We start from the raw sequence: 10,250 nt of genomic DNA on the forward strand, positions 1-10,250 counted from the left end.
GATATAACAACAGAATACTGAATGAAGACCCCACAACGGACACACAAGTTTAACTGAATGCTGAAACATGGCTGCCATTATTTTTTTTAACAAAATGGCCGCCACCTGAGATGAATATAAATGGCTTGATTTTGCTGTTTAATCGAAGTAATACACAATGTCTGACATTTTTCAGTCGACAAACAATCCAAATAAATCCATCTGTCTTTTGACACCGTTTTTACTGGCTATTGACGTCTTTATTTAAGCGCGAGGAGGTCCTGCATCCATGTTGCTCAATTTTCCGAGTATTGATGACCACAGCAAGCGATGTAGCACGTTGTGTCAATAAAAGAAAATCAGTAGAAATTGCTCATGATGAATTTCAACAGCTGAGCTGCATGTGAGATGAACATAAGCTACGTTATTAGGTACACTTGTAAAATCCAATGAGAATTTTTTTGTTTGTTTTTTTACAGTTTAATGCTCATGTTTCCAGGTAACACACAATGAAATAATTTTGGGGTTCCCGACTGCATTTTATCGCCAGTTTGATACGTTTTATTTTGTGTATAATTAAACAAACACATTAGTCAGTGTTTGCTAATATGTTTGCTAATATTGAATCAGAAGTCAGTTTTGTCACTTGCTTGCACAGGTATCACAAGGTCACATTACAACATCAGTAAGTGAGTGCGCTGAGCAAAGCAACAAAAGTTTAGTCGCCGCCGCACGTTTCACCCCGTTTCATCCATTCATGCCCACTCTGGCCGCGTTTCTGCAACGACATTAGCCAGATAAACAGCTCTCACTAAAGAGGCGCTTTTAAAGTATGAGGACAGACATGGCCTTAATTATGCCCTCTGCCAACTCGCATTCTTGGATGGGAGCTCAGGCACAGCTCCAGGCGTGGATGCAACGCTGGGAAAGTGAGCACGAGGAGAATCTCCTCTGAAAGGAAGCAGACCATCCCTCAAATGGGTCATTCTCCATGGAAGGATTCTCCGCGCAGGAAGAGAGAGGGCCTTTTTGGGCCAAATGAGGAACATTTAGGTCCCAGACCTGGAGTGTGACGCCGCTTTCACTTCGGACCCTTGTGGGAGCCTCTCAGCTACGGAGATGGCGCCAGGGAAAAGATTAAACACACACTGTGGTTACGGGTTGGGCCACGGCGCTACACAGAACGGAGTGTGTGCATGCCTGTGTTAATGTACACGTCAGCACATGTAAGCAGAGGCGATTATTTGATATTTAAGTGACTATTTGATTGTGATATCAAACACTGCTTTTATTAGTTATTGACTGTAAATGCTGCAAGTAAAATTCAAGTTCTGGTCACCTGGGTCATTTTTAGATCATTTTAAAAGTAAACTAACTGAGATACTTAAATTTTAGTATTGCATTCAAAAAATAGGACAGCATTTTCATTGCAGTAAGTCAACAATTATACACATATCCTTGTGCATAATGTTGTATTTTTAAGTCTTCAAGAGGTCTTAATGGTCGTGATAATTGCCTGCTGAGGGACAGGCAGTGAGAGAGAGAGAAAAGAAATCGGGGTGACTCGCCTAATTAGACCACAAAGTTAGCGTCCAAACTCCCAGCGGAGTCCCAGAAAATGTCAACGAAGTCATGGTGGATGAGGAGCAGAAAGGCAGTGTGAGCAAACGGCACAGGAAAGAGACATCAGCGGCCACCATAGTTACCCAAAGGCATCTTTTTAAAGCTCATTCTTCTAAGAAGTTGTCAATTATTGAAGCTTGACGCTAGAAATTTGTTTTTCTGGGGGTGGTCGAACTGTTAGAAATGAAAGACATTCATGTCGGCGGAACAAATTCTTGCCATCATTTTTTTTTTTTTTATATATATTGCTTGTTAACCACATTTTAACTAAAACAGTATTTCACGTTTTGATTTGGATTAGAAAAATAAATGTCATTTTACACAATAAGCCATGGCTAGGATAATGTCATTCATCATGATGACACTGAAGTGCTAATAACAAATCTCAGCTCCTTGATGCCGCCGGTTACCATATGGCTAATGACGTAGATGTCACATTTAACATAGTATAATAGTAATAAAAATAGTAATAGTATCTTCCTTGGACCCAGCTGCACAGGATGGTCACACTGAGGAGAAGCTCCAGGTTAACCTCTTTTGGCAATTGTCATGCGCCCAAACAGTGTTGACCTGCAAGAACAGTTCCTTTGGGACCTTTTTGATTTAATTACAATCAAATACTTGAGGTTGCCTCTAATGCAGTACACTCGTTACTTAGCGGGAGTGCTCTGTGTCCTTACAGATGCAACATTTCTTAATGGACAGTGCACACGTGACATGTTTATGGCTACTTTGAGCTTACAGGTGCTGGACCTTGTTAACACAGACTGTCAAAATGTAAAGCTGGGCAGAATTTTCACCTTACTCAAGCAACCTCTGTTTCTGCCTTGTAATCATGTCTAATTTCACGAGAATGAAATTAATTATTCTAGCCTGCCACTGAGGAGCAGGGAGCCTGCAGCGGTGCGAGCGAGCTAATCCCCCGTCTCCGTAGCAGCAGCGGCAGCCGGCGAGCGGATGTTCAATTAAAAGCAAAGAGCACGAAAGAAGATTTCTGTGTTGAACCATCACTAATGAGGGAAGATGTAGGTTAAAGATTGTGAGAGTTTTACATCTCTGTGTCAACTCGCTGAATGAAGTGTATTGGTTATCATTATGACTCAAACTAATGAGCCACAACTGTACACAATTTTGTTTTGGTTATGCATCTTAAGAGTTCTAGAAAGGCATGAGCTAGTCTGTCACTTCCAAAACAATAGTGGTGAACCACAATGTTGTTACGGCATTCGTGTTGCTTAAGATAATATGTTCCATATCACTTTAGATAAGTGTTGTCATGAGGTTTTGATTCGATATACTTTTGTATGTCTCCATTTTGTTATGTCTTGTCACTGCAAGAGTTTTATGGTTACCCTGAGCAGAACACACGCAACAATAGCCGTGTGTTATGTCATTTGTGAATGAATACGGTCGACCTGAAATATGTCTTTTTTTAAGCCCCTCAAAATAAAAGTTGTCAAAACAAGAGGCCAAAATGTCTTATCTTAGCAGAAGAGGTGTGTCTTCAGCATTCACAGTAAAATGTTGCCGGGTAGCGGCCCGCATGAATGAACTGGGCTGAAAGGTGAACCCAAACTGCTTGGGGAGGCGAGCGGGGGCTATAAAAATGGGTGGAGGTCGCTTTTTCATTTCATTTCACTTGGACCCTGCCCCCCTCTCAAAGCCCTCTTCCTGACCCTTGGGAGGAGAGCAACGGCTGACGCTGACACCATCACCACCAATACAACTGCTACTAACAGAATGTGTTTTTTTTTTTTTTTAGATGAAGTCAAGACATTCCAGGCAATTAGAAGTCATTTGTGACATCTTACATTGTTGTGTTCAATATCACAGCACAGCTAAAAGGGTTAGAAATAACACAGGTGCTTATGATGAAACAATTTGTCAACAACTGAAGCAAAGCAGCACTTTGGTTGTTGGCCAGCAGCCACACAAGTTGATCTGAGCACAAACAGCTCAGGTGAAACAAAAAAGCTCTTATCCTCAGGAGAGGGAGCAGACAGACCGACCGCACGTTCCGACTCCTACGCAGCACATTTGCTGTCGTCTCGATCTGAGCCAAGGTAAAGCTGGGAAATAATGTGCCATTAACACTGCATACTCTGTTTATGCAGGGAGGGGAAAAAAATCAACAAATTAGTGTTTGACCTTGTTTTTGTTGTTTTGGTTTTATCTGCAGACAAAAAAAGCCTCTTGATTGAAAAAAAAAAAGAGGCATAGATCGGCGATAACAACAAAGACAACAGTGAAAGGCAAGTCAATACTGACGCAAGCTTGTGCAGCTCAATGTCAACTCAAGGATTTCAATTCTGAGAGTCAGACCCAAAAGCGCAACCCCCCTGCCTGAGCTGAATGTTTTGGCCATTCGTACTTATTTCTGGAGCCTTCCAGTTCATCCCCTGACGACACTTTCATGCAACATTGCAAAAAAAAAAAACAATATTCCACACATTGCCCCCCCTTACCTTCCAGCGTGGCAGCTTCGGAAATGCATGACCTCTCGCAATCAGAACATTTGCATATAAAACAAAACTGCTGTCAGGGCAATAGTGACGAGACATTAACATGCAGCGGTGTGGTTGACTATGAGGCCTTTTCTGTATAGTCACATGATAACTTCAATATTTGCCACAAGATGTAGAGATATATGATCAACTGGACCATTTTGAAGAATTTATCACAAATTTACTAAATCTGAAAGCAGCTTGGATTTTAGACTATAGCGCCAGTTTGGCACAATGGACTTGTGAACAAATTCCTGAATTCACTTTACAGGGTTTTTCACATATAATAACTTGGCTGACAAAAGTTGCTTGCCCGATTCTAAAATTGTCTTTCCAAAAGTGCTAAAAGTGAAAACCACAACCTGCATCCACTCACACATTGCCAGCAAACTGTGAAATCCCAGTCGCACCAGTATAGGGACTTAAGGGGTGTGTGTGTGGGGGGGGAACCATCTGTTTGACTACTGTGACGCCCTCCTGTCACTATCAATTCAAGGCCCTGGCGGAACAGTTGAAACTCGCCGCATGTCAGAGAACACCGCAAGTGGCATCGCACCTCCCGTCTAACAGTTTAACGTTGACAGTTTACGCTCTGCAGCCGCAGCATATGAAACCAGGTCACTGTGAAATCTCAATCTGGTTCTATGCTAAATGGGAGCAATGTAGCGTGAAGGTAACAATCCGTTAAATAATCAGATGCTGTCACATTCGAGATGTTGGACGTGTTCGCTTGTTGTGCTGCCAGAAAGGTTCAATTGAAGCCTGCATGCTGAGAGGAGATGACGAATATATTACATGGACAAAAATGATGGGACACGAAAGAAAATATGATGTGGGTCACCACTTTGTAGCTTCAACACAAATACATTCCAGAATGTGTATGGGAATTTTTGTCCAAGAAGTTCAAAATCTGTGTTGTAGCTCATTCCAAAGGTGTTTGATGAGGTTCTTACACACAACATTTACCAAAACACATTTTTGGGGAAACTGTGGCACAACAAGTCGTGATGGAATGGAAAAGGGAATTTCCCCAACCGCTCCCCAAAAAGCTGGACTAAGTCATGGCGTAAAACCCCAAATTGATTTTGAATTAATAGATTAAGATAAATGTCTGTTTACAGCCCTTTGTGTTTCAGTTTGAGAAGATTGCTTTTCCACTTAAAAGTAAAGGGAAACAATGTAAACCACAGTAGATTGAAAGCATCAGTCGTGTGTAACAAACAACAACAGATGAGAAATGTCTCATGCATAAACATCACAAGCAAAGAGGCTAAGCTAACATTAGCAAGTTTCAACACTTAGAAAAAATAATGTATTTAATGTCCCCAATTAAATTCTTTGGAGTGTTGGCAATCAGTAATTCATTAGGGTAGTAGTGTCACCATTAAACTGTACACTACAGTAAGTAATGACACCATGAAACCCAAACAAGTGGACACAAAGGCAGAAAGTTTCCGCCCCAAACTGGCAGTGGCCACTCCCATTGTCTACCGGGAGGATGAGCACAATGCGGGACATGCAGCAATCTTAATCCCAAACAACTCCTGTCTCCCAGATGATGTCATGATGCCCCCCCCCCCCTTCTAGCACCTCCATGGGACCCCCATCATGCAGTCAAGTGGAGAGAAACAAGTGGATGTCCTGCTACTGAGGAAAAAGAAGAAATGGGATACTGAGTGCAGCCTGGTTATATCAACAAAAAGTCTCAGGTGTTTTTAAGCTTCTGAAGTCTGCTACATGCAGGTGTAAATTTTGTTGGGGGGGCAACATCACTAAGAGATGGTTTATATCTGAGGTCAGGTGTCGGCCACCTCGCCGCATGCTCCATAAAAACGTCTGCACCCGGCGGGACAGGTCGGCGTGTCCCGAAGTAGTGCAAATTTAAAGGAAACCTGACATGCTTCACTGCCAAAGAGGGAGACGGGGACAGTTACTCTTTAGAACTTTATGTGCCAGCCCCTCCCCCGCATCTTCGCCCCACAAAAGGGGACCTTACCCCTCTTCCCCACCCACCAGGAATTTCTCAGGCATTGCTGGGTTCACCATGACAACTGGGCGCTTAACAAAGCATTTCTCTTAGGCATTCTTCCTTTCACAGACCGGGGAGGGGGAGATGGGGGACGGCAGGATGGAGAGGCTCAGAAAAGACGGGACGGAGGAGTTTGAAACGATGAGAGGGAACACAGGAGGTTGCAGGGGGTGAGAGTCATATAAACCCAGATTGGAACAACATGGGAAAAGGTGACATATTGACAAGAAGGGGATATGAGACACTTGTCACAGATTTGCTTGCTTGAAGACCAAAGTGCAGGGAAGCAACGAGGCGAGGCAAGAAAGGGAGTTTAACTTTACTAAAACAACAAAAAGTCAAGCAAACAAGGAAAAAAGTCCAAAGAACAAGAGTTAAAGTACCAAACAGAACTTGACAGAACATGACTGCGACCCAACCAAGAGAAAAAAAAAAAAACGACATGACAATGAGGAAAATCTGGACGAGACACGAGCGTCTGACGGAACAGACTGATAGACACAAAAGAACAAACCGACGAAAACAGGTGCACCAATCTTCCGGAGTCATCTATCTCATCAAATCGTGGTGTTTAAGATAACATTGTGCAGTATCATATGATGTGATGAATTAATTATTCAAGAAACGGGCATGTTCATCGTTGTCCCTATGGGTGTCAATGTGGTTGTTTACAGGATATGTTCAGAAGCTCCAGGACGCACATGACCGTTATGGGGAATATCACTCGAAGAATTTATGGACACTTGCATATATACGTAACTAGCAGTATTAAGATCAGATGAGAGAATGAATAACCATAACAATAATAATAATAATAATAATCCCCCACCTCTCGCCTCAAATATTCCAAACAGAGGAGTGATTACATACAGGGAAAGTAGAAAAAAAAAATAGTGGTGCCTATGGTCATCCTAGCTTCATTTTAAAGCAAAAACACGAGCGTAATTCACACATACACACTGTCGCGTCAACACTAATTTCCATCGGTTGAGCACTCAAAACAAATTAGCGTACTGCTTGATTGAGATAATTATATGACGGCGGCGGCGAGTGATGAAAGCAGTCCAGCTGTTGCTGGCCTCTCTCACACACACAGACAAACACACACACACATACACACACAATACATAATTTAAGCAGCTAATGGTTCAGTAGTGTTGAAAAGATCAACTATGAAAAAGTTCCAGAGTTACAAACAGCTTAAAAAGTTTGTATGGATTATAATGAAATGACACTAATGCCAAGCACAGCGTGTTCCATTGAAATTCAAGCCACGCATGCAGGCAGGATTGTCTTACGTCTTGCTCCTACAAGACAGTAAAAGAAACATCTAAATATTTAATATTTATTCTTTTCTATAAAAAAAAAAAAATACCTGATAGAAAGTGTTAGGTAAGTCTTGGTTTCCAATATTTACAGGTAAAGGCTGTCAGAAAAAACAAGTCCTTCTGTCAAAACTAGGTCATATTTTAATACCGGTGCTACTAAAGAACAACACACAATAAAGAAATGAACACCTCGCCGATAATGTCACTCAAACGCTTTTGTCGTCTTTGTAAAGGCGGGACTTGCATCACATCTTGTATGGGATCTCATGAGATTGTGCAAGTGTCAGTCGAAACAAAATAGGAGCCCGTAACCTTGGCTCATCCTCATGCACTTCAGCTGTACACTTGTGCTCCTCTACCTAGCTCACCACTGCCCACAGAGAAAAACGAGTTGTCCACCGTGCAAGTGAAGTATCTGCTCAGCGGAATGTGAGTCGAATCAAACTGCCTTCATTAGCGACTGTGGTTGAGGGGGGGGTCGGAATCACGACAGTGGCATCTGCGACAATATGCCAACTTGGGTTTGGAATTGAATTCAAACAAAGGACAGAGTGTCCTTGTTGCATATTAAATGGTATGTATAAATTATTTGCAACAAAGGGGGTTAAACTAATCAGGTCACAAGCAGGCCGTGCCACAATTCACTCACACATCGTACGTTTTACGGAGGAACATTAGCTGGGCTTAAGGATGCAATGAAAGGACAAAATGCGGCACCTATTAATGCAAGCTCACGCATGCCTGGGAACGCTTGATCAGACATCAGTATGTCAACATTTGGTCTGAGAACATCTCGGGAAAGAGATGAAAAAGTAAATTTAATCCCACGCATGACAAGGAGCGCACCGGCTTGTTGTGAGCAGAATTTGCCTTGGCTGCGTATCCAATTGTGCTGTGACATAGACAATGATCCAATCATTGTTTTTGTTCGTGGTCATTAAATCACAAAGAGCCCTGATGAGCAAGTGTAACCTGCTTCATTTTGGAAATGAATTATTACCCGATGGAGTCTGCTCTAATGGTTAATTTATTTATGAATATAGGTCAATTACAATGGAGGGGGTTGGTATCAGTTGAAATATTATTAATGTATTAAAGCCTTTAAAGTGATGTAATTGTCATTATTGATGATGTCAGGGTGAGGGTTTTGAATCTGGGCTTGGCAGTGTCCTCTCTGTAGAACTTTTTTAAAAAATATTTTTCATATTTTTACACTTTTCGGGACAATTTAAGATAAAACAAAACAACCTGGATTTGACTTTAAATAGGTTACATCCTCATCACTTGAGGCGTTTTATTTAGATGAGACTGCAGAGGGAGCAGCTCATTTAAATATCAGTCCTAGCGCACGTTGAAGCTTTTAGAGTGAAAGCGATGATATTACAAATCTCTCTCAAACACGAAAACATTTCGGAAAATCGAGAAGCTGCTGTGGACTCAAAGTTGACTTTGCTTATTAGCCAAGTGTAGCTTCATTCAACCCATTTCACTGCTGGAGAGCAGCTCTGTTCATCACAGTCCAGCTACAAACAAAAGAGCCCATCACAAATCGTCGATCATAAGGGGCCTCTTCAACTGCAGCATGGAGAGGACGATAATGGGGAAGACTTGGGAGGTCCCTGGAGGGGGAAGCCTTTGAAAATTGGGGTCAGCAGCAGCACCTAAAGGAGGAGACTTTCCCTTCGTGCTTCTTTATTCGCTGCATCTTTAATCAAACTTCCAGTTCATACATCCACGTCTTCGACCCCCTGAGCCTTTAGCAGGGGAGCTGACATATATACACTCCAGCAGGTGCGGAACCCGCTAGAAGGGGGTGGCATGGACTCTAATTGGTCAGTCCCAGCTGTCGTGGCCTGACCGCAACCGGCAACCCGCTATGACTTTCAGAACCAGCTTGTCAATCGACCCACTCACTATTATTCCCCAGTGACTGGAAAACACCTTCAATCCAGCCACATGTAGGTTTGGGAATTTCAGAAGTGACACTTAAATCTATGACTGCCATTTTTATCATCTTATGGACCCAAACTGATACGGTCCTGACTGCACTGTCAATCAGCAACCCATTTAGCCAGCTCAGACAAATCCCCAAAACGCCCATCAGCTTTAATCCACGTCCAAGTCCAATTTAACCTTCCAATCTCTTAATTGAGTTCCCCGTTGTGTTGTGTTTTCTCTTTCCTTCTGCCAAGGTCAAAGAGAAGGCAAATTTACAGCAGCTCACACTGCGGCACATAAGTGGGGGAACACTGCACTCCCACATTCTGGGAGTGTAATTCATGTTCAACCCCATTTTTAGAGCGAGGGAACCTCCTCATTTGTGTTTGGGTACAGAATTGAAGCTTTTCACAAGAGAAGAGCCAAAACCATAAAGTAAATCTACTCTGTTAAGCCGCTGTCTTTAAACACACCGTCGTCTGTCATCAACACACACAGTTGCTTTTAAATCACTCTGTTTAAATGAATTGAAAAAGAAATACGCACCAGTTGAACAATAAAACAGTTAAAGGACATCAACTCTCATCTGACACTCAAAACAAGCTCCAGAAACAGACTATAATTGAATTAAGACGTTTCTTTGTTTTTGGGAGGGGGGAGTGGACAATTATGGCACCGGATCAGTCTGTCCACTGGAGTGTGGATCCCGCAGGATACAGACAAGCTCTGTCTGGTAGCTATTTAAATCTCCACAATGGACGGCAACAAATCACACTCGTATAAATAAGCCAATTCCTTAATGAGGGTACAAGTAATTACAGAATCCGCCCCGCATCAAACAATTCAAAT

General features: G+C 42.3%; 1 protein-coding gene across 3 annotated transcripts in view; it reads right to left on the reverse strand.

Annotated features, from left to right (window-relative positions):
* Positions 1-10,250, reverse strand: part of celsr2 (cadherin, EGF LAG seven-pass G-type receptor 2) — a 37,318-nt gene that overhangs the window by 22,313 nt on the left and 4,755 nt on the right. The window lies entirely within an intron of this gene.

This window comes from Syngnathus scovelli, chromosome 11, assembly GCF_024217435.2.
Source record: "Syngnathus scovelli strain Florida chromosome 11, RoL_Ssco_1.2, whole genome shotgun sequence".
Lineage (NCBI taxonomy): Eukaryota > Metazoa > Chordata > Actinopteri > Syngnathiformes > Syngnathidae > Syngnathus > Syngnathus scovelli.